The sequence below is a fragment of the Catharus ustulatus genome, chromosome 1 (genome assembly GCF_009819885.2).
Source record: "Catharus ustulatus isolate bCatUst1 chromosome 1, bCatUst1.pri.v2, whole genome shotgun sequence".
Lineage (NCBI taxonomy): Eukaryota > Metazoa > Chordata > Aves > Passeriformes > Turdidae > Catharus > Catharus ustulatus.
Genome location: NC_046221.1, coordinates 150,954,281 through 150,979,582, shown reverse-complemented (window position 1 = coordinate 150,979,582; position 25,302 = coordinate 150,954,281). Strand labels below are relative to the sequence as shown.

General features: G+C 44.6%; 1 protein-coding gene across 6 annotated transcripts in view; it reads right to left on the bottom strand.

Moving 5' to 3' along the window:
• ZHX2 (zinc fingers and homeoboxes 2) overlaps nucleotides 1-25,302 on the bottom strand; it is a 72,891-nt gene that overhangs the window by 36,608 nt on the left and 10,981 nt on the right. Inside the window, exons 1-2 of one of the 6 annotated variants that reach the window (XM_033058528.1) lie at nucleotides 9,489-10,719; nucleotides 4,874-4,935 (exon numbers count right to left, since the gene is read on the bottom strand). The exons of 1 other annotated variant lie outside the window; for it this stretch is intronic. The gene's annotated coding sequence lies outside the window, so the exon portion shown is untranslated. Of the gene's footprint in view, nucleotides 1-4,873; nucleotides 4,936-5,378; nucleotides 5,397-6,496; nucleotides 6,908-9,488; nucleotides 10,720-25,302 lie in introns of those variants that run through there. 4 more of the 6 variants (XM_033058537.2, XM_033058554.1, XM_033058519.1 and 1 more) reach the window with 4 other exon arrangements.

The window sequence follows — 25,302 nt, the reverse complement described above, 5'->3', positions numbered from 1 at the left end:
ACCAAGCATGATAGAACCTGCAACTGTTCTATAAATAAAGGTTATTTACAAAGAGCTGTTAAATATTTATTTTTCTCTGGAGACTGAGTTCTCTGTTCATTTGTCTCTGTTGCAGAATCATTTGGTATCAGGGAGCAGAGGAGCTCACCTAAAAAAAGACTAGGAATCTGTCCAGAGCCTGATCCGGACACAGCACCAGCCTCCTCCACAAGCTGGCAAGGAAAAGCATCCAACCTGACACAGGGAACACGAAGCAAACAAAACCAGAATGAGCTCACTCAGGAGGCAGAAGTAGGAGAAGGAACGCCAGTGATACAGCAGCAATTAATAAATGCTATCACACTGCTTCATCCTTACAGGGCTGCCTTGGCACTGTACATTGAAAGAAGTGACAACCTTCAATTGTGAAGAGTAGCTGCAGATTTGCATTACATTTGCTTTGTGTCTTAGGAACAAGAATACATTTCTCACAACCAATAAATTAGTGATTTTTTACTTTTTTACAAAATTTTTTGAAGCTGACAGATCAGAGTGGGGGACACATGACACAGGCTCAACCAAAAAAAACCGTGGCTTTGGAATACACTTCACTGCTAACCCTTTGTAGTAGTAATTGTAATAGTTCTTACTCCAGCTTGCCAAAAGCTGAGTTTTAATTAAATATTAAAAAGCTATTTGTTAAAATAATGTTTCCATAGCAACTAGCGAAAGCTAAAATACCCTGGCACTTCTGACTCACAGCATATTAATCAACCACCAGCTATTATATAATGAGCACCTCCCTGCAAGCACCAGCAGGAGCCACGGCACCGAATGCCTGAACCCAGAGCCAGACTCTGCTCTATGTCCCTGCTCCCAGCACAGCACTGGGGAGTTACCTGGGCTCAGCCCAGGAGTCACATGCCCAAATATTTTGGGGAAGCCAGGCTGGAGTCCCAGGGTCAGCACATCCCTGTGGGGGCACAAAGGGGGTGGCACTGGGCAAGGGGAAGTTGTGGCAAGGCTCCCCACACGCCTGCAGCACTGAGGGGCTGAGGTGTCCTTCCCAGCAAGCCCCACCAACCTGCCTCCAGTGCTTGTCTTGCAAATGCAGTGCCCGTATCACATCTATTTCTGTAATTTATTTTACGTTATTGGAATTATTTTTTGTAGCAAGTGTCTTCCTACTATTAGGCCAACTGTGCAAAACTGAAGGAGTGATTAAACCTTGCAGGGACAAACAACCTCTGCTGCTCAACCAGAAAAGCTTACTTTACAGATTCAAGAAACAAAACAAAGAATGGCAAACAAGCACTCCCCATCACATCTAACGCCCTCAAAAGATGAAACAACACTTCTAGACTCTATCCATGCATCTCAAGAATGGAAGCCTCAGCCATCCAGCAGTTAAAGCTGCCTGACATGTGGCTGCTGCTGGCCCTGCTCCCAGCCTCTGGGAGGCTCTGCCCTGGGGACACAGCTTGTGTTAGAGGCAGTGGAATATCTCCCTTTGCCTTATCCATGAGGACCATCACCATATGGTCCAAAGTGATGGGAACAATTGCAGAGGGAGTTGAACAGTTGAGGCCAGAGCAATATTACCTCAGGGGAAGAATACTGGAAGGGAGAAGTGCAGCTACACTGATCAGATGGAGTTGGAAACCACCTTCCTCCTCAGTGACTCAATAGTTTGCTTTTAAGCCCCCTTTTTTCCCCAATGGAAAATAAATACCTAACCCCGCAGTTATTAACCAAAAGGAATGTGATGAATATTACAGCATCTGTATGCCAGCTTCAGTTTCCTGCTGCTTTGTTTGGGTGTCACAGACTGTGACTATGACAACCACAAACAGTTATTGGACTGATGTCATTTGTGACATCATACTTAATGGAAAAGAAAAAGAAGAGACAGTATCAAAAATAAGAATGGAGCAAGATCCCAAAGGACCAGCACACTGGGGCTGCTGGAGCCAGGCAGAAGCAATCCTGTCCTTATCCTGTCCTTACCAAAGCCCAGGCAGCACTCAACTCTTGGGAAAATCTGCCTTAGACTGTGACATGAACTCCACATTTGCAGTTACATGAATGAAATCCTCTTGCTCCTTCTCATCTTGGAACTGTAATGGAGGCTTTTGGCTAAGCCCCATCTCTCCTGACTAAACTTCTCCTGCTCTCCAACCAACTTCTCCTCCACATTTTTATCCTTCAATTATAACAGTATTTACCCACTTTTTCAAAATAAGTCTGTCCAAAATTTCCAGGCAGTTGCCTCATCGAGCACTGGGAGAATGAGCATTGATTTTGTGAGGAGTGCACTGCTTGGAGAGGTGGCTTTGCTGGTGACAAGTGACAGTTTCAGGGTTGCCACACCTAGAGCCCAATCTCTTGCCCCATGTAAAAGCAAGGAGGCAGCACCACTGCTGCATTTGGCAAAGCCTTTTCTGTTCATACCTCTGGCATCCCTAAGACACGCTGTTATCATTTTCTCTGCAGAAAATATTTGCAATTTCACTGTTCAACATCCAAGAAGCAAAAATAACCCCAAATCCATCTAAATCTCATCTGATAAGAGAACAGTTTACTGTAACAAGTATATTTTTTTCAAGTTACACATCCATTAGCCTTGACATAAGTGAATTATTCCAAGCTACTTTTGCCCAAATGATAGCGTCTCTGTCCTTCCTGCTCCCCCACCAGACCTGCTGTGCCTTTTCAGCCCTGAAACATTTTGCAGGGCAATACTGCAAGAAGAGAGAGGGCAGACAGAGGAGCTGAATTCTTCTAGCTCTGGGTTTTCCTGACCTTCTGAGCAAGAGGTGAGTTTGTCAGTCAGCACTGTCCCACCTCATGCTCCCCAGTTCCTGTCATGCAGCCAGAGAAGAGAGGCAAAGAGAAGACAGGTAAATAGGAACTTCCAGTCTCCTTTCATTGCTGAGCTGTGACTGTATCCTGCTGCAATAATTTCAGAGCCATCTGAGACCACACACCAGTTCCCTGGGGAGCTTCCAAGGAGGCTGCTCTTGGCTTTATCCCTCATCCTCTAACACAGCTATAAGGTCTCAGAGGCACCTGTGGATTACATGCCTGTATCTGCACTGCTGTTTTGATTTAATGACACATCTACATGGGACCAGCAAGTTCTCCTCTGAAGAGCAGGAGCAGGTCCTCATGTTCAACCTCTTTGTGGAACCAACCATCACAAGGGTACATTAGGACAAAGATTCATTAGGTCCTGAGAAAATGCTTCCCAGATTTCAACACTGCCTACCTAACAGAGAAACAATCAAGTTTTGGTTTTGAGATAAGCAAAGCGCTTTCCTAGGCTGTGGATATACTTTGAGAGACATAATTTATACATGTGGCATACTTCTGCTGAATTTTCTTCACTTAAATTGGTATCTATTCGTCACTCTGAAGCCAACACAGCCATAAAAAAAACAGAGGCCAGAGCCCACCCTGTGCAGTGCTTTGTAAGTGATTCACAAAAAATAAGCCCCACAGCTCAATTAGCAGATCTTCTGTGACAGTCTAAACACCAAGGAGTTAGAAGAAAACATTTGTGATTCAAAGGAAGAATATGAACCATGGACCTTACTGAGGGAGATCAATACAAAACACTGTCATCATCTCACATCCATTTTTCCTCCAGTAACCGCACTCATTGCCAGTATTCTTCACAAGAGGCTGAAAGAAGGATTCAATTTTCTTGCTTACCAGTTTCTGAATACATAATAGGTGTTTATTAGGGAATTTTTACCACACCTTTACTAAACATGGATGGACTCAGTTTTAGTCCTTTAGGCTGATTTCAATTTGGGGCTTTATTCTGCTCTAGCCCAAATAGATTTTTGTTGCTGTAACAGAAAACAGGCTTAAGCCACTGAAATGAAAATAGAAACAAAACTCTGCTGATGTCCAAGTAACCACAGATTGCCATCACCACAAAACAGGGTAAAAACAGGACAGGAGCTGAGCTGATTATAAAATCCTCAAAAAAATCCTTATTCAACCCTTCTGATAATAAAGTTTACTTACAGAAAGCAATAAAGGCCAGAGCAACAGCATCCAAATTTGAGCCCTGTTATCCAGCCTCACAGCAGAGCAGAAAAACCACCTCAGGAGCCACACTGTGCCAGGCACACAGCCAAAGGCTGCAACCAGGACTTCCTGAAGTTCCTTTAGAGCAGCACTGGCTGGCCCACCTGGAGGGCTGCAGACTAGCCACAGCTGCTGGGAAACCCCAGCCCACACCCTTTAACAATGCATAGGGAAAGGCTGTAGGGCAGGTGCTCTTCAAATGTATTAATTTTCAATTTTTTTTAATACATACAGAAACTCTTGGCTAAGCTGCTTTGAAGCAAGTGTGCAGGTGTCTCCTGTGATATAAAATTTCCTTCAAAGCTATTTTATCACATCAGGGAAGACCCAAATATTGGATAGTTTCCTGCTGTGATGACAAGGCTGGGGTGTTGTCCATACACACAAAAACAACCTCACAGCCAATCTGTGCTCTTTTTCCCTTGCAAAAGATGCAAGCTCACTTCCCAAGGAATGCCTCAACTGTTCAGCAAGATTCTGTCTTTCCATAGCTGGTAAAGCTTGGAAACAACAAACAAGCTTCAGATGGTGCTAATGGTCCAGTCTGCTGACCATATTCTCAGTTAAATGCATTCATGTGGTTTATATCTGCAGTGAGATAATTATTCAGCCTATGTGCTAATACAATGCTGACTTTATTTTGTGGGTTGCAAAGAGGTGTCAACTGGTTCCAAAAGACCAGATTTGCTTGCTGTAAACATTTATTGAAAAAAGAAAAAAATTAGGAGATTGTCCTTCTATTTGGGCAAACTTGGATTTCTTATATAAAGGAAAATAGAAATAAAAAGCTACTCACTCACAGCACTTAATTTCTTACATCCTGGGAATCTCTTGGAAGGTGAGCAGTACTTCTGATACCTACAGAAGTAGAAAAAAAACATGTAAGTCAGGGAGAAAAATAAAAGAGAAGAAAATAGCTGCCATCCCTTTCTCTTTATGACTGGTAATTTAGTTTTTTCACCAGCACCAGGAATGCCAGCAGGAATTCCAGCAATTCCCTTTTCCATTGACTATCACTGACAAACCATTTGAATGATTTGGTCCTCCAGCCCTTTTACAGTAATATTATGAACCATGGGAGCCTCTTGGGGGGAGAAAAAAATTCACATTTCTTAGGCCAAGCAGAGCATGGGGAGCACTCACATTGATGTCCTAAGATGCCACCAATGTGGTTTGCACTGGAAATACCCACAAAACATCTGCTGCAGCTGCCACGTTCCAGAATAAACTCGCTGGCTATTGGGAACTCCTACAAAATGCCATCAGAATTTTCCTTCTCCTCCTCAAAGAGACTCAATCACCTGCTGTCTCCCAAAGCTAAAGCTGGCTTTCCTCATTTTTGCTTTTTTTTTTTTTTTTTCCTAAAAAAACAGGAGAGGAAGGTTTAGCTTCAGCAGCTGCAAGAGCAGAACTGAATAGAAAAATATTCCCCTTTGGCAGTGGCTGTATACACACCTAAAAAACACTGTGCCTGCAGGTCTGCAAGAATGGCTAAAGAGATAATAAACAGCCAAGGGACTGCTCTGAGTAAAAGAAATACAATCAGAAAACCACTCCACAAGCCCCCCAGGAAGAGGCAGAAGCTTATTGATTGCTTCAGCAGGGCTGTGAGCACAACCTGCACTTTCAGCTCAAGCTGAAGTATTTGGGTTTGAAACTCCAGACTCCTGTTATCTGGCTCGAGGAAGGTCGGTTGACAAAACCAAAAGAAATCACTTGGAGTCTTTTGCTGCTTCCCAGCAGGTTAGGTTGATTTTTTTTTTTTTTTAATCTTTCCAAAGGAAGATATGACTTGATTTCCTGACAGAACACACTGGCTAGTGGAGGAGCTGGGAAGCCAGAAGCTATTACACAACCATAACCGTATTTTAAGAGCTTAGGCTAGAAAAAGCTGCATGTTTATTCACAGATAAAAGGGGAACTGCTTCCTGCTTTGCTCCATCTAAGAGTAAGGCAAAAAAAATGCTAGTTTCACTGAATTGTAAAAGAGAAATAAAACACATGAGATAGCTGCAGATTTTGTGCTATTTATACCTCCAACACTTTGGGACCCAGCAGGCCACCTTCTGCTGCTCTTCCTCCCTCTTTTGGGTCAAATTCTCCATTCTCACATGATAGGCTTAGGATGAAGCTGTTTCTGTATTTAATGGGTTTAGTCTGGTTATATTTTACCAGAACTGCTATCTGAAATCCTGCTTCTTCAGTGCTGTGTCCAACACACAAAAGTGACCCTACAGCTTGCCAACAGAACTAAATCCAAACCTTATGAATAAAATACTTCTAAAGAACAATAAAATCACCTACAGTGCAACACAGCCCTGTCCTTATTCAATCTCAAACCTCTGCTTAGAATGTTATGTAAAATAAAGTAAAATACATATGTATATGGTGCTGTTGCTTCTTGGGACTGTATACTGACCCTCACAATTTTTGGTACTTCTCCTAAAGACCCAGCTGGTGAAGCTTCTGCAAGGATCTCTTCCACATGCTTTAGAAATATAAAGCAGAAAGAAATCTTCAGGGTTATACATCCAATCCCTTGCTGTTGTAATTGTGCTGCACTATCCTTTTCAGAAAGTATGCAAAAAGTTTCTGCCCCTCGTGGCTATGAGAATATGGTTTGGTTTCAATATAACAGCTCAAAACCAAGTTGGTAATATATGTGTGTATATATATATACACACATACATATTTCAAATCTTTCAAACTATTTCACAGTTCTGGGAGATTTGCTACTGCCTTTGAATGCTTGGAGTTAGGCAACAGTGAAATGAAGGAGTCACAAACATGTTTCATATAGAAACACCAACTTTTTTCAACAGGTGGGTAATTACTACTGAAAACTCTTGCCTGAGTTTGTTTGTCTTGAGCATCCCTGCTGCAGGCAGCTCTTGAGCAGCCTCCCATGGGGACATGCTTATTCCAAGGCAGCACAAGGCAGGAGAAGCAGCTTTCCTTGCCATGAAAACACCACTTCCCTGAAACGCATCACAACGCTGGGATCAGGCAAATTCAGACCAGACCATCCCTCTGGTATTCACAGAGCCACCATCATTTCACCCCCATGAGCTGTGCCCACAGGGTAATGGACAAGAGCTGGGGTGATCTCTACCTGCTGGCTCCCGTGTGGTGTCATGGTGAGCACACTCACAGAACAGTTAATGGGGCTTTCTGAGTTACCACACACCTCCTGGCTGACAGGAATTGCCTGTTTGTGTGTTTACATGGCCCACAGCATGCAGTGAATAACTCCAGCTATCCCAGCCAATCTTCATTCTCTGCACACTGAGCAGGAGACTCAGCCACCAGCTGCTTCGTCATTCTACATTCTTTCCAAAAAAACATCTCATGGCAAAACAAAACAAAATAAACAAAAAGGCTTTTACATACTTTATAAACACCAGCACTCCACATGGTTTCTGCAACCCAAACTACAGCACAAACCACCTGAAAATGGGATTATTTTGCTTTATTCATCATGGAGTTTTTTACAAAAAAGAGAGATTGTAGAGATATCTTCAGAGAGCTAAAAGGCAAATCTCAAACTGCTGTTACAACAGGGAAGAGAAATAATGGTACTTTTAAGATGCTTGACAGAAAAGTTCCTTTGAGACTCTCTCAACCTACAGAAATTATCAATTTTGCAAAAGCATATTTTACAGAAAGAAACTGAATTGGAGGCCCTGAAAGCACTTGCCTTCCCAAGCTGTGCTTGAGATGAAGGAAAATAAACCCCACACTCTTCTTGAGTTCTTTTCCTGAAGATTTGGTGGTTTAAATCCTGGGGTCAGCCAAAAGCATCCCCATGGAGCAGGTCATGCCAGCTCTCATCTCCACCAGCTTTGGTGCTTTCCCCACAGCACTGCTGATCCACCAAATGCCCTGACTTCTCCAATGCCCCCACTTGGTGGTACAGGCAGTAGGTCAGGAAAAAATTCCTTCACTAAGCTAATGTGCCCAGGATGTTGCTTTCCTTTGCTGGTGGTTCAGCGAGGCAGGAACACAACAAGCCCAGGATGCAGGCTGGGGCACTGGCAGCCACCCACCATGTCCCTGCTCCCCACTCCTGGTGTTTGTATTATACTGGGCATTTATTAACTTTTCAGTGTGGCTTACACCTATATTTCCCTAAAAAACACCATGATCAAAATTACCACCTTAGTGATCTGAATTACTTCTAACAGCAGACTAGCAATGCCTTCTGTGGAATTAAATGTGCACAGCTGTGCTGGAAATGGGGGGTTTGCAGCCTCTCGACTGCAGACTGTTATTACACCATGATTAGCAGATACAAATGTTCTTGAAAGTCGTCTGTCTCCACACACTGAAAATCGCAGTAATCCCAACAGATCCCGGGAGCCCCAACAGCTCCTGGCTGGCTGCTGGTCCAGCCCTCGTTAAACATTCACCAAACCTGGCAGACCACAGCACCACGGACTAACATGCTCCTGAGCATCCTTGCCTTCAACACCTTGTTGTGAAGCTATTAAAATTAACCCATCCCTGCCCCATCCCTAGACAGACAAAATACAACTGAAAGTTTACATCAAACCCCTAAATATGCAGTGAAAAAGGCACTAAAAGCCCACAGAGTGCTCTGAGGTCTCTGAGTAAGTGCACACACACTGGGCAGACAGTGATGCTTGGACAGGTTATCTCCCACAGCACTCCATCCATCCCCAGAGGTCTCATCCCTGTCCCACTTGGCACTCAGCCGTCCTTCTCCAGCCTTTTGAACAAAGCTTAAAGACAGAGGGGTATTTCCACCCCACAGCAGCTGCTGCTGGCAGCCCCTGAGCTCCCCTGGAAAACCACTGGTCTGACCTGGAAAACACAGAGTAGGAGGCCCCTCTTCTCCACTCATTGCTGTGACTACCACTCACACAAGGTCCTTATCCATGCTGCACAATTCTCAGGGATCTGTGAGCAGAAGCTGCCCCAGACAGTCAATCCAAGGCTGCACCATGCTGCAGCTTTCCAGCCTTAACTACCTCCAGAAAGATTTCTATGAACTACAGGAACAGACCAAACCCCTCTTTACAATGCCTTCTTGGTATTACCAGCTGCTTTTGGAAATATTAAAAAACATAAAAACAAGCAAAAGGAAAATAACCACAAAATAAAGAGTAAATATGATCAAAAACCAAATTAGGTGTCATTTTCACTGTGCAGCACTGCCCCAGAAACTATTCCTTCTCACTTAGAGATTTAGAAGATTTCAGAAAACATGCTCTGTGCCAGGTTGAAACCAATCTCGTATTCCTCTAGGGAGAAGCAGGAGTGTGATACTCAAGAGGAGAGGATGGCTGAGCCAGGCAGCCTGGGGAGCCACGGAGGCCACCCTCACCTGACTGCTCCAAATCCTCAGCACAGGCTGCTCAGGGCCAGGCTGTGACCTTCCATGGTCTCACCTGAAGCTGGTAAGAAGTGCTGTGGCTGCTGGCAGCAGCTGCAGTTCCTTGGCTACAAGGTGAGAGAGGGGCTGGCTTCCCTGGCACTGGACAGACAGACAGACAGCGATCCTGCTGCTTCTAACCTCGGTGCGCTCTTGAAAAATTTAGAAACACACAACAACATTAACCCCACAGTCCCAGCATGGGGAGATGACACCCACTTCCTCACTGAGGTCCTACAGCCTTTCTGCACCTCACTTCCCAACACTAAGTCTAGTTCATTGGGAACCAGAGCACTGAACCAGAATGAAAGGGAATGGGAGAGCATTGCTCAAAGCCGATTATATTTACTTTTCAACACATCCCCCAGTTGCAGATGTCAGCACAGAGAAAGGTATATTACTTTCTTTCCTATCTCCTTAACTGTTCCTAACTTCCTTCAACAAATCAAAGTGTTTTCTTGAAGGGTGAGAAATCTCAGTGTTGTACTATTTTAAATTGGCAGCAAGGGGTTTAGAGCAAGGAGAAGAATGTTTGATCGCCTAAGAAAATTCAGCCGGAGAGAGAGAGTGATGTCCTGTAGGGTTCTGGCTAAGATAAAGTTCAGTACTAATTTATTTGGCTTTTAGTAAGGTTAAACTATTTCACATTTTTCCTCTTAACCCTTGCATTTCAGACTGTCACCCTCTGTTAGCTACCTAAATGCCCATAGTAATAAAGGTGATGGAAAACAGTTGTCAGACCCGTCCTCTGCCAGGACTGTGATTGAGAACTGTTTGCTGCACTGTTGGTGGACACTGTTTCTGCCCAACATATGTACAGCAATAACTCTTCATTTTTAAACAACCAAGCTGTGGACTGTTAACCTGCTAATTAATTTTCAACACCACGGGATGTCCCCTTATATAGTCACAGAATCATTTATGTTGGAAAGAACCATTATGCCAAGTTAACCACTAAACCACTTCCCTAAGTACCACATCTACATGTCTTTTAAATGCCTCCAGGGATGGTGACTTCACTGGACAGCCTCTGCCAGTGCCTGACCACCCTTCCTGTGAAAAACTGTTTGCTAATATCCAATCTAAATCTCCCCTGGTGCAACTTGAGGCCATTTCCTCTCATCCTGTCCCTTGTTACCTGGGAGAAGAGACCACCCCCACCTGGCTCCAGCTTCCTTCCAGGGAGCTGTAGAGAGTGACAAGGTCTCCCCTGAGCCTCCTTTTCTCCAGGATAAAAACCCCCAGCTCCCTCAGCTGCTCCTCAGCAGACTCGTGCTCCAGACCCTTCCCCAGCTCCTTTGCCCTTCCCTGGATGTGCTCCAGCCCCTCAATGTCCTTCAAGTTGAGGGGCCCAGAAATGGACACAGCACTCCAGGTGTGGCCTCACCATTACCCAGCACAGGGGACAATCCCTGCCCTGGTCCTGCTGGCCACACAGTTTCTGATCCAGGCCAGGATGCCATTGGCCTTCTTGGCCATCTGGACACAGCTGGCCTCATGTTCAGCCACTGCTGACCAGCATCCTCAGGTCGTTTCCTCTGAGCAACCTTCCAGCCACTCTTCCCCATGCCTGTAGTGCTGCAGTCCCTGTGTCCAGATCCATCCAGGTATCATAAAAATTTGATGGAGATACGTTATGTAAGTTGTACACTGGGGACAAAACCAAAAATCAACGCTCCTTCCACTATCCACCAAATACCCAAACTCATAATAAGCAGTGTTAAGAGTAGGAAAAAAAGCAGAGAGAGAACTGAAGTGAACACAACAGAAAAACATCCTGCCCCACATCAGTCCCCATGGTCTAAACAGATTTGGGAAGGACAGGGGTCACCATTCGAGGTTGCCGTAAGAGCAGGCAGGTGAGGAAAGTGTTGTGAGCAGCAACCCATCAGCACAAGCTCACATATGGATGCTAGACTGCAGCCAGAAACATCACCAGCTATTGTCACTGTTCAGCTCCACTGTCTGTGACACAATTCAAGGCCTCCCAGTATGACTGTCAGGTCTGGCCTGGTCTCTCCAGTTTCAGCCTGATTTCCTCACCACATGACAGAGCCCGGCAGCAATCACTCTTTTCCCTTGCTCTTTATTCATTCCCTCTTTTGTTTCCCTCAACCCTCAAGCTGAAAAGAGAGAAAAAAAAACAAACAAAAGGGAAAAAACCATGACTGATCAAGACCAGACAGTGACTACATTTTGCTGCCATAAAAATAAATACAAGAGGAAGGGGTTTCCCTTTTCCAGCTGTTAGGACCATTCCTACTTTTTGGCTGTAAGCATCGATGTGCAAATTCTTGCTAAACACAGCAGCCATTGGTGCAAAAGTGGTGCAAGAAACAAAATGAGCACAGGATATAAACATAAAGAAAAAAGATCACTTCATTCCTCTCAAATAATTATGATTGTGCTTCATTTCTTCATGAAGACCAGCACTGTTAAGTGTTATTGAGTATCCTGTTTTCAGTAGAGTGTCCATGTCCCTGTACCTGGAAAGTTCAGCGAGAGGTATCTGGGTCAGCTACAAGTAATCCCAGAGCCACAAACAGACCACAGGAAAGGTTGCCCAGAGTCCCTTATATGTTGCTGTAGGTTCCTGCTTGGTCCTGAGCTTCAGCTGCTGTCCTCACTGCAAACTCCTGGAGCTCCTGTTTGGTGGGAGCATCTCCCAGGGCATGTTGCTGCCCACTGCTCTTCTCCCAGCTGCACAGCCCCAGCCCTGTCTCTTCAGTTTCCCCACACTCCAGTAAATGGAGCCAAAAGAGGAAAGTCTGCATACACTGAGACATCAAAAAAAGTGACTGACCCCAAGGACTGGGAAGAGTTGTGGAAATCCCCACAAAGCAGTTGCTTTTGTGGCCTTTTCTCCCTATCCTGGGGATAGTCAACACAGCCCGGGCAATGTGTCTGCTCATTCTGTTAAGAATCAGTAACTTTGGGCCCATCCTTCCCCTCCAGCCAGACTTTAACTTTTAAGGCCAAGAATACAAAGGGATGGAATGAAACTCTCCTACAGCCTGTCAGTCTTGCTGTCCCACAAATTTATCCTATCAATTTATCTCCTTTATTGCACTGGTGTCTGTATTGAATACTAATTTGTTTTGTGTCTGGGTACACAGCCCTGAACAGCCTGAGATGTTTTTGGAAACCAAAGCAACAGAGGTTCACTGAATGTGTGATTCCTCCAGATCTAAGTGCGGTATTGGAATAAAATTAAGGTTTGGATCTGCCTTAGTTTGAGAAGTGGGCCCATGGGAATCTCATGAGGTTTAACAAGACCAAGTGCAAGATGCTGCCCCTGGGTCGGGGCACCCCCGGTATCAATCCAGGCTGGGGGATGAACAGAACAAGAGCAGCCCTGCTGAGACCTGGGGTGCTGCTGGATGAGAGGCTGGGCATGACCCAGCAAGGTGTGTTTGCAGCTCAAAGACAAACATCCTGGGTTTCATCAAAAGCCCCACGGGCAGCAGGTTGAGGAGAGTGATTCTGCCATTCTGCTCTGCTCTGCTGAGACCCCACCTGCAGGGCTGTGTCCAGCTCTGGGGTCCTCGACACAGGAAGGTCATCAACCTGTTGGAGCGAGTCCAGGGATGTCATAAAGATGATTGGAAGGATAGAGCACCTCCCCTATGAGGAAAGGATGAGAAAATTGGGATTGTTCAGATTGGAGAGGAGAAGGCTTCAGGGTGAACTAACTGCTGCAGCCTTCCAGTACCCGAAGAGAACTTAGGAAAGATGGGTCACAAACATTTACAAGGCATGCAGTGCCAGGACAAGGGAGAATGGGTACAGATTGAAGGAGAATAGGTTTAGATTAGATATTATGAAGAAATTCATTTCTGTGAGGGTGGTGGGACACTCACAGGTTGCTCAGAGAAGCCATGGATGCCCCATCCTGGGAAGTGTTTAAGGCCAGGCTGGACAAGACTCTCAGCAGCCTGGTCTAGTGGGAGCTGTCCCTGCCCATGGCTGGGGAGTTGGGATGAGATGATCACTAAGGTCCCTTCCAACCCAAACCACTCTATGATTCTGTCATTCTACTGGAATACATCTGGAGCCCCAGATACTTTTTACAGCTTTCTACCCCACTCAGGATTGAAGATATAATTACATTTCTGAGAGAGAATCCTGCTACTGCTTGGATAGACCTTTGCCACTCCAAGGAGATAAAATGCAATTCGCGTCCTGCTGTGAAGACTGTTCAGGAGAAATGCACTTTCACCTTTTAAAAATCAGAAAAAAATCAGATTTTGTAGAAAATGTATCTTATCCTTCCACATAACCAGCAACACGACATTGAATTTCTTCTGTCTCATGATATACTTAATGAGGGGGAGAAAATCAGACAAGTGCACACCCCCTTCTCCAGTACTCCTTGTTATTCTTCCAGAACAATTCTTCAAAGCTACTGAGATCACTGTATGTTACCTCCTTTTTGAAGGATCAGATACATTGCATCAAAAAGCATGCAGGAAAAGTTCTAGGGCATGAAACCAATTTTTGCGCACTTTTATCTGGGTCAGCTTTTCTATTGATTCTGCAAATACTGTATAATTTTTTTTAAAGTTAAGGGTTTTTTTAGTTTAAAAAGAAGAAAAAGGGAATGTCAGAACTTAAGTCAAAGATCCATCTGAGCCAAGGACTGGTTTTGTTGGGTGACTCCAAATCAAAAAGGTAGATTTTTTATAATAAAATCCATCTAACAGTGAAAGGGCATCTGGATCAACTTCTAAATTCAGTAAATGCTCTTTTCCCGTACTGTGTCTGTTTTCATCAATACCATTAATACCATCTTTGCTGTTAGGTGAACAAAACTTAACAACAGCTGACAACATCTAAGTAAGCTAACATGAAACAAACACATCAAAACCACTCAGACACATGTTTTAGCATTGATTCCTCCCTTCCTTTCTCTGCTCCTCTGCCAAGTTTTCCTCCATGGTTATGAACTATTTGGCACAGCCTCCAGCTTTGCTTTATGTTGTTTCATGAACTGATGTGTGTCTTGAGGTGCTCTGAAATAGAAATAATAAGTAAGAACTGGCCTCAGGTGAGATCCTGTATTAGAATGAGATGACTTATTGCAGACATCCTGAATAAGTTCTATCCACTTCACCTACACACACACAAGGCAGACAGAGAAAGGACCCTTCTCAGAGGATTCCTACCAATAGGTGACAGTTCACAGTATGGACAATACAGAAAATTTGCTTACAGTTTCAGATGACAGCAGAAAAAAATAAATAAAGTAGTTGGGAATTCCAATTAGATTGGTGAAAATAAAGCGCTAATGGATTGTCTCTGAAGTGCTTTTCCAGAATGGAATACTTTTACTTCTGTGTCTTAGTTTGGAGTTGTAACCCAAGACATTCTGCAAGATACTTTTTGCATATTTTGATGGTAGTGTGATGCTGGGAACACCACCTCATTGTCCAAGAGCCTCATTATCAAATATGCTTCTGCTGGAAGTTGGGTGCCTGCTTTGACAAGAACTTGTTTCACAGGGATCTGGGCACATGGGAAAAGAGCCTGTGCACTTCCAAGTCAGAGCTCAAGAGGGGTCTAACTAAGATGAGCTGGCTCTGGCACACTTGTCTGGCTTGCTCAAGATCTAGAGGGTTGTGTGGACAGATCCATCAACCTTTTTATACTCACTTTTCCCATCACACCCATTGTGTGACACATACAAAACCCCCCAGCCTAACTAATTTCTGATATGCAGATGATTAAACCCAACACTTCCTTGCCATGATTTTACCCCATTAAGCCTTGTCTTCATTGGGAACCCTGCCAGTCCTGCACGAGGCTGCTGGATGCTGCCTCCAGCACTGCACATCTAGAACCAAAGAGCTGCAGACAAGGGAGCTGCCCTCTCTGCAGCAAGGATGGCTCTCCTTCCAGAACCCCACCCTGCTGTACTCCATCCACGGCCCAAGTGCAGTTATTAATATACTTCTAATTGCAGGAATTATCACTCTGTTACACTATGTCTTCTCTCTTCCCCCATGCATTAACTGGTTGCTTGGAGCTTTGCAATCTTTCAAAGAACATGCTTTGAAAAATAAGACTGAGGAGGCTCATGTTAAATTGGGAAATGAGCACGCCTTGCTGGCTACCCTGAGAAACTAGGACAGGCTTCTCTCGACCAAATCTCCAGGTATCTCTGAGGCAGGAACAGTCGGCACAATTCTTAAAATACGCACAGGCTGATTAAAGGCTGGCTTACAGCACTCACCAGACTTGGCAGCACTAGTGCAGACTTCAAAATCAAACAGACATGATGGTTTATGAAAGAAACCTCCAAACGCAGGGCTGCTTGCTGGACCCTGTTCCTTGCTCTCCCACCTCACAACACAGCTAAAGCTCCCCTTGGGAAAGCCTGAGGTACCAAAGTGGCATGAGCAGAGGTACCCACACCTTGGATGTCAGTCCAAATTCAAACCAGCAGCTGTTTCAGTGTTAAAGTCAGGTTGTAATCCACACTCTTCCAGGGTTCCTGACAACCAGCAACCATCCTGCTTTGTCCCTTGCTGGGAGATGCAGCAGAGATGTCTGAGGGGAAAGAGGAGGGCTGAGCCAGGACAGCTGGCCAGTGGATCTCCCAAAATGTCAGAGGAGATGGCTGCAGAGCAGACTTTAAAACAAATATCCCTCCCAACAGGATGTTTTCCCTGGGGGACAGGTTTTCTCCTGTGTGCCACATCCCAGGCCCTTTCATTTGTGTGCTTGCCTCACACTGCAAAAGCTTCATCAGTGAGAAGAGCCAGGTGCTGCTGGGCCTATGCTCCACTCAGTGACCGATAAAAGCCACACTGAGTAACCAGCAGGCAGCTTCTCCTCCTCTCTCACACAGGGGAACAAGGGCTGCTTCCTTCCTCTGCCTTCTCATCTTCCTCTCAAGTATCAGAGCACCCCCAAATTGAATTTAATATGGTGTTTTCATCCTCTTATTGTGGATGAAGCAAAGCAAGACTAATAGTTTGGATTTACTCATGTCAGTTTAAATTAAGGCAAGGTTGCTAATCTGGCTTTGTCACGCACATTACTTGACGGAGCCCACCACATCCCAGCAGGGCAAAGTGCTGCCTGCTTACCACCCCTGGCAGATGGTGCCCTGGTGGCAGGGTATCCCCCTCACAGGATATCACCCTGGCAGGGTATCCCCATCACAGGGTATCACCTGCAGGTATCATTCTGCAGGGTATCCCCCTGCAGGGTATCCCCCGCACAGGATATCACCCTGGCAGGGTATCCCCCCACAGGATATCACCCTGGCAGGGTATCCCCTGCTGGGTATCCCCTGGCCATCACTGCTGGCTGCCATTCCTGTGCCAGGCTCAGGGCTGTGGCACTCCAATGCCCCTGGGAGGAGGGTGTGCTCCAGCTTCCCTCAACACCATCACCCTGCACTGACATTCACCTCACGACCTTGTGTGCAATCCAGCCAGCTTACACCTCCTAATTTAAATATTTAGGCCACTTTGCCACAAATGTAGGTGCTTCTGCTCCTCTGCTCTTTCACGTGGATGTCAGTGAACAGCTTTTGGCTACCTGTCCCCCAGGTCATAATACAGGGGACAGTTTAGCATCTTGAGCTATCAGGCAAACAGGTTAATGGATGAATGTTAATGTACAAATATGCTCTAACCTAAATGTACTCTCTCAAATGAGATTCAGAAATAACTACAGGAAATATAGTCAGGGGTCACCAGAGAAAGCTACTTGTAATGCTCAAATTTATACAGAACCATAGAGTAGTTTGGGTTGGGAAGGACCTTTAATTATGTATTAATTACAATTAAAATGGATCTTAGTTCCAATTCTCTGCATATTCACAACCTCTCAGTGAAGGAAATGTTGGCTCTAAAGAACCTCCTATAAAGCAAATTAAGTAAAGATCTTTAAACAAAGCTCAGCAACCCTCCAAATCCATGCAGGGTAGTTACAGCTTTCTTTAGCCTGCCCTTCACGGATCTTCATAGCAGTCTGTGCAGTCAGTCATACTTCCCCATTTGTCATTTGCAACACTGTGACAACGTCTCAATACCTGGGAAGCAGCACAGCAGCATCCACTGGAACATCGTCCACTGTCCAGAGGCAAACAGCACTGTTTGGAGATAATTTCTATTTATATGGCTGTATTTTCCAGATGAAATGTGTGGTCTAAGCAAAAACCACATCCAGAGTCTTCACTGCCTTCATCCAAACTCAGCCATATGCTCTCACATGTCCCACTGAAACAACCAGGGCCCCACCTGTGCCCCAAAATCCCTTAGAGCACTCTGCCCTTCAGGAAGCTCTGTAGTGCTCTGTTGAAAGATGAACAGTGCTCAAAAATGTTATTCTTCATGGAGGCTGTATTTACAAAGATTTTCTACTGTCCTCGGTGTAGTTTCACATTTTGGATGTGTGACAAAGCAGACACTGTGTGCAGGGGAATATAAATTCTGACTGCACAAAACTACACCAAAGCTAGAACTTCAGGACTAGATATGGACTGAACTTGACCCCCTGAATCAAATTGCTCTGATCTTCTCTGCTGCTAAAATAAAGGCAGATTTTTGTCCTGAAAGCTTCCTGTCGCTCCTCAGTTTGCAGGAGAGTTTAACTAGAGACCTGTCAAGTTTCTATTCCACACCTCAAACAGCCTTGTCAAGTCATACAATCAGCAAGCAGCAGCCAAGGCAGGGTTTTATTGTCAGGGAATGTAAACAAATAACAGGCAGTGCTGTTCATCTATCTCAGGTTAGTGCATATAATTTTAATTAAAGCATTTATGTAAATACAGATGCAAATTAGGTTCAGTATAGCATCTGACAAATTACTATCAAAGACCTGAGGCTACTGGCAAATTAACAGCATGAGCTCTCATGATGTGAAGGTATGAAATCCAGTCTTGGTCCAGACACTGTATATTTTATTTGGCTTAAATTGGCAGTAAAACACCATAGTGATACATACAAGAGAAGCTGAATAGTCTTGCATTTGAAAAAAGAGCACTAAGGAGGTAAACCAACATCCTTAAAATTTGTCCTTTAGACAGCCTCTATCAAGAAAAAAAACCCTTTTTGCATTTCTGCAACACCTACCAAAGAAACTCAAAGCATCTCTGAAATGTTAATTAATCCATACTCTCCCCAAGGGATATCTATTTTAAAGATGGTTATATGGAGCCTGCATTCATCTCTCATTTGCCAAAGGCTCTCAGGGGAAAAGCCACAGAGATCAAATCTGGACCTTGGCCCTGCTCCTCCACGTTCTCATCACAAAACTTCCCCTTCACAAAAATCACAAGAACTCACTCACACCAAAGAGGTGTGAACCTCTTTGGCCTAGATATCACTGCCTCAAAGTAATGTTAACTTCAAAACCTTGTTTAACTTGCAAAAATGATTACAGGACAAGAAAAATAAAGGAAAACAAATCACAAGAGGGAAAAAAACCAAAACACTCCTAACATTTGAAAATTGAAGGAATCTTTAAATCACACTGAAAGAATCTTATCTTTGGAAACTGAAAAGGTATGACCAAGGTAATATTCATAGCAGTATCAGCATCATCTTCTGCAATTTCTTCCCTCCAGGTTCAATTCCATCTTTAGGGCCTTGGAAGGAGAGAGCAATCAGAACCACCCAGTAAGACCAATGCTTAGAAAGAGGCAATAGCTCCTAAGGTTTTAAAGCAGACTTAACTTAATCAACATCAATGATGCTTAAGCACATGCTTAACATTTTTCCTGCAATACCCTTGCACATTTCCCAGGGTATAAAATTCCCACTGGCACTGACAGAAGTGAAATCACATTTCCAATTTATTTGGAACAGATGCATTAAGTTCCTTGGAAACAATTGTTATTACTGGTGATGAAGAAAAGGAGAAGGAAACACTAAGGTTTGGAGTTACACAGGTACATTCACAGCGTGACAAAATGTGACATATACATGTCATAGCATTACTATGACAACAGCGTTTGGAAGATCTGTAACCAGCATTTTGTAAGCATATGGTCATATACTGGCCCCTTCCTGTGCTCAAAATTAAAAACAAAACAGAGGGACAGGAGCTAAAGGCATGAAGCCACAGACTGGCCAGTTTGCATTCCTTTGCCCTGATATCAGTTATAATGACTGCACAGTCATTCAAATGCTTTGCGTGTTTATTTGTCTTTAGCATCTTGCTTCCAAAAAACCCCAAAAACCTCCAAGAAACACATAGAAACAGCAAGTGTTGGTTTAGAACATTGGGACACCGGTGTAAATTCCTACAGTAAATGTGGTTTTGTGGCTGCAGGGAGTGTGTGGAAGAGGGGAACAAGAAATGCTGATGTAATTAAGGAAATGATAGAGGTTGCACCTCCTATTATCTGCTGGAACAGGCTAAATGTGAGAGCTTTATGCTCCTGGAAATTGGACATCCCTGCTTTCCATGGCTATTAAGAGACCTGGGGCATATATACACAAACACACACACACACACACACACACACATATATATATCTATATATGAAATTTGCTGGAGACCAGTTAACATTTCAAGCTCTGCTTCTCCATAACACGTGTGGATCTTTAATGGAACACCTGCTCCAGCAAAATAATTTTCTGGGTCCCCTTTGCAAGAAGAAAAATGGCAAGTTTCACTGGAGGGAGGGGAGGGGTCAAGACTGTTGCAAAGGATGAGACACCTCCCATACTTATTTTGGGAGAAAACCAAGGCAAAATCACAGCCTTACCATGTATTGGTTCCAAGTCAGAACCCATATTCCTAAAGGAAGCCAGGTTGGCTATCTTGGCAATTTCTTGTTGATAAGCACATCTCAGTAGACTTTTTTCTTATCTGATGACTTAATCAGGCAGTTTCAACAGATCAAATGATCACACTAGTTTTGCTAAAAGCAGTAAGTTGACTTGCAACATACAAGCAAACAGATAAATAAGAGACTTGCAGGTCTGATGTTGTCTCAGCTGGCACATCCTCACGGAAATGTTTGGAAATCAGCGGTCCTCTACTGTACTGAGAAGCTGAGCTACTCAGGCAGCAACTCATTACCCAAGGGACACCAGAGGAAAAGGAGAGGGCAGCAGGGTATGGTTCCAGCTAGGCTATGGGAGAGGTTTCAATTCCCTGCCTGACCTTGTGTAAACCATTTTTACTCCCCAGAGCTTCTTCACTTAATTATTGTAACAAAACTCTTCTGTATCACAAATACTGGTATGCTAAATACCCAAGAGGATACAAGGTGCTTGTATTTTAAGAAATACGAGATCAAATAAGCACCAATAAACCACTTTCTCCTCTGCTTCTCCAGTGAGGCTTGGAATAACCCTGAAGTGTTCTTCTTGAGCAAAGAAATGTGTAACTCTAAAATGCAGGGGAGGAAGAGAAGAGCAGTGTTTCATCAAAGGACCTGTACTAGCAGTCTAACAACATAATCTCATGAAGGAAGCCAAGGATTAAAAATTGGTGTGGAAAGACACAGCAGGTAGTAAAAATACAACAGTATCCATCTTCAAAAATCAAGGGGTCTTGAAAGAGGGTGCCAGGAAGCAGGAAGGGAGTTGCTCCGCCCAAGAGGTAAAGTTGTGCCTTGGTTCCTCTGTCTGCATATTTTTCCACCTTTTATTTTTGGATCTCGCAACATTATCCAGCACTAGATGGCACACAGCTAGAATAACAGCCATGGTGCCCTGCTCCAGAGTGCAGCAGGAACACTGGAACCACCCTGCAAAGAAGGTGGGTAAGAGACAACATGGAACATTAACATGCATCTCTCACCTCTGTTTTACTCAGGGGGATTTGAAAACACACCTTTAAACATTTACAGGAACCAATTTCCCAGAAGTACTGCAGCAGCAGAGGAGCACCTGTGTCACCCCATCAAAACTCTGCACAAGGGACAGGGCTCCAGCAGCAGGGCACAGGAGCCCAGTGAGTCCCTGCGGAAAAGGCAGCGCGGCATCCCCAGCGCAGGCACGCTGTGCCCAGGCTGTGCCAGCACTCCCTCACTGTGAGCACACACTCACAATCACACCTCTCCTCTTGGCCAGGACAGCTCTGCTGGCAGCAGCCTGGAGTGTAGGCACGGCTTAACCCCGAGCTATTTTCAGCAGAAGGCGGGATGCGAGCGAACTTCCCAGCATACAGCACAGCCTGTGAGGAAACACAGAATCAGCCTTTGTGCCTCGCCACACAGAGCTCCTCAGGCCACGGGAGCTGGGGACCATGGATGCTGTCAAGTAAGAGCCAAGATGCTGATGCCATGAAATAAATGGTTTTATAAACCCCTCAACAGGACAGTTTTCATTGATACACAAACTCTAGATGGGCCCTGTCACATCAGGTTAGTGCAGAAGGACCCACATATACAAGCAGGGCAGTCAAAAGGCAAATTTGCAGTCCTTAAGGCAAGCACAATGCATAAACAGCATCACTGGAAAAAATGGAACTAACACACCTCAAAGGAGGCTAAACTCTTCTGAAAAGGCCAGGTTTAGCAGGTGTCCTGGGACAGCCTTATTTCAGACTCAACCAGGAGCCATTTACAGTAATTTCACGACCATAAGGCGCACTGGATCATAAGGCACACCTCCAGGAGTCGGCAAAATTCTGAACTTTGTCCATTATATGAGGCACACTGGACTATAAGGCGCACTTCCGGGTTTGGACCAAAATTTTAGTCCAAAGGGTGCGCCTTATAGTCGTGAAATTACTGTAATTTGGCTGGCTGACCTGCTCCCCTGTTTCTGCCCATGAACTGGTTTTGCCCCTTTGTCTCTTACTTTTAGGCTTGGATAAAATATTCCTGTCTCAGAATTTATTATGACCCAAAGCAGCTGCTGGCTGGAGTACCCACCAATCTAAACACACGTGAAAACTTAAAACTAACACCTTCAACCCTGTGTATCACCTGAACACAGGCAAACACAGATATAGCTAATCAACAACTGGTTTCTGCCAAAAATGCTGGAGACCCTCAAGTCCCAATGAATTCCCAGTACCCCATGGATCACTTAGATGCCAGGACATCACCTCAAAGACTAGACTTTAGAAACCACTTTTCATGAATCTGGTAATTTTTATCTTGACGACTACACTGCCAGAAAAAGAAAATTAATTATGATTTGTAGCATCTTCTGAAGTACAGTCCAGTTCTCTGTCTGAAAGTGTTGAAATCAGGAATTTGCCTGACTGCAAATACATGCTTTCTCCTTGGAAACATAGCTCACAGCTGAGCAGCAGGCAGAAGATACATCTGGAATTTCTCTGCTGCCAGCCGCTGTTTTAGTTCACGATAGCAAGAACTGACAGTTGCTGTTTCTACTGAGAACTCCTCCTTCTTCCAGTTATTTCATAGGACACAGTAAGTTTCTACTTACTGGAAGTGTTAATTATCACTATGTTTTCTCACATAATTGATACTTGATAATTAATGCCTTTGGCAGTGGTAAGACACAGCCCCCAACATTTTGAATTACACTGATCTTCCCGCTCCTCAGGAAAAGAGATTTTACAACATCTCTCACCTGTGATTCAGCCTCAAACTGATTGTTGGAGGAGTGGTGTCTGTTTTGGATGGCAGACTTCTCCTAAATACCAAAGAAAAGGTGAGGAAAAGGCTCCCAAAACTTAGGTGGAGCTTTGAGCCTGTGCTGAGAGGTGTGCCTTTGTCGAGGAAGGGAGCAGCTCTACAACAGGAGAGCTAATGGCATCCACTGGAAACCAAAAACCAGCAATTATCTGCTCTGCAGCCTCCACTGCAGCTGTCTCTGGAAGAGCTGCACCAGACAGTCAGGGACTCAGTTCTTGTATCCCCATTTCCCAGCTTTTGGAGGAATTGCCTCAATAGTCACAAAAGTAGCTAAAGATGTGGATGTTATTCTTGTAGCAGCAGAATCCCAGAAGTCTTCCCCACAGACACTTATGCTGGTTTTGAGGGCAAAACCAGATGGCATTCAGTATGCTGCTGGAATATTCCTGGAGATCAGCGTGACAAGGGAGTCCCATCAGCACCTCCTGAAATCCTACAGGGCACAGCATGATCATAGAGTTGTGTCTACCACATTCACCTTGCCATAGTGTGAAGTAAATATGGCAAAACATTATTTCAGTGGAGGGCTTTGATTTTCTACCCTGGTTCTGTCCTAACTTTGCTCCAGCAATTGAAAGGAATGGCTCCAGGAGAGAAACCAAGCATCCATTGCAATTTGATAAAACCAGGGATGAAATACTCACGCTCTGTAAGAAATAACGAGAAAGCTGTACCAGAGAATGCTCTGATATGGATTTATTTTGCCACCTGGCTCCACTTCAGCACTACCTCCAACCCCAGAAGCTCGAAGAGTATTAAAGGCTGGTCATTCCTGACACACCCTGCATCTTCCAGACACAGTGGACCTTTTTTACTCTGAAGGACAGCTGCATATGGGAAAGATGTCAAACATTGTACAAAGTGGTCCTCATTCCTGGAGTCATACCTGTTCTCTTTAAAGCAAATCTCTTTACCAAAAAATGCCTCCCACATGTATTTACACCAGTGTTTGCTTTGCAGGTGGCTGTGGGAAAGAAATAGAGATTTTAATCTGTCTGGTGCACCACCAGCTGAGCTGCAGTTGGGATTCAGCGGACAGACTCTTTATTGCTGGTAGACTTAAGCGATGAGATGAACAGAGTTTTATCTCCAAAATCTGGATGGAGGGGTAAAATAGCTTCCCTGCTGTTTCTTGGACCAGAAAGAACTAAAACAACTGGCTCCTTCCCAGGGAAAGCACTACTCACTGCTCATCTCTGTGATCATGTAGGAGCTCTGTTTGGAATGGGACAGCAGTGACTTGTAGCAATGGCTTCAGATGAGGCTTAGTGAGTGTTTGCCTCTCTCACACTAACCAGACTTCCATCAAAAGTATCATTCCATCCTCTGCTGGCCTTCTATTCCTTGGCTTCAGGCAAAATGTTCAACTTTTGTGCCTCAGTTTCCCCACCACTTGAGCAGTAAGACCTTCCCTGGAGGTATCAATTACACCTTGATGCTTAGGAGCACCAAGCAGGCTGCAAAGGAAAGCACTACAGGAACCAGAGATCATCAATAAAGCATCCAGGACTCTGCCACTGATGCTTCAGCAAACCACCAGCCCACTCGACCCCTAGAGCCAGATGTGCAGCACTAGCTCAGAAAGCCAAAAAACCAGGAAGACGCTGCCAGGTTCTTCATATTCATAAGCTTTTTAATAAAGCTCAACAAAACTTGGAGGCATGTTCTCTGCTGTTGCTCCTGCCCTTTTGCACAGTGAGCAAATCATAAATATTTCAGGGGAAGAGTCCAGAAAATTTGCAAGACTGGCCCTAGCCTTTTACAGCATTAATGAGCAGGCCATTAATAGTTAATGAAGCAGCTGCTGGTGATCTCAGAGGTAAAGGCAAAATGAGAACAGTAGCATTTGCCCATTCACTACAATGTGATAATGTGAAGGAATGGCTTGATCCATCTATCACATTCTCCCCATCACAGCAAGACCGAGAAGCTGATCACAGGACTTCCAGCAGAACCACACACAACCCCCTGCCCCACTGCTGTCATCCAGCAGGAATGGAAGTGGTCTGAACCAACCACCCTGATGCTCTGGGCACATCTGTGGGACTGCAAAGGCCTCAGTGCTGTGTCTTAAATACAAGACTAATGTTCCAAACAGTCAGGCAGGACCATGCAATGCCTGTGTGCAGGTGTGTGTGCACACCACAGCCACACATATGTAAAAATGCCAATACACAGAGTGAGGGTTGAAGCCTTTTAAAGGTCCAAACTGTTTGTTCAAAGCTGCACTCTGAAGGCCAAATTCACA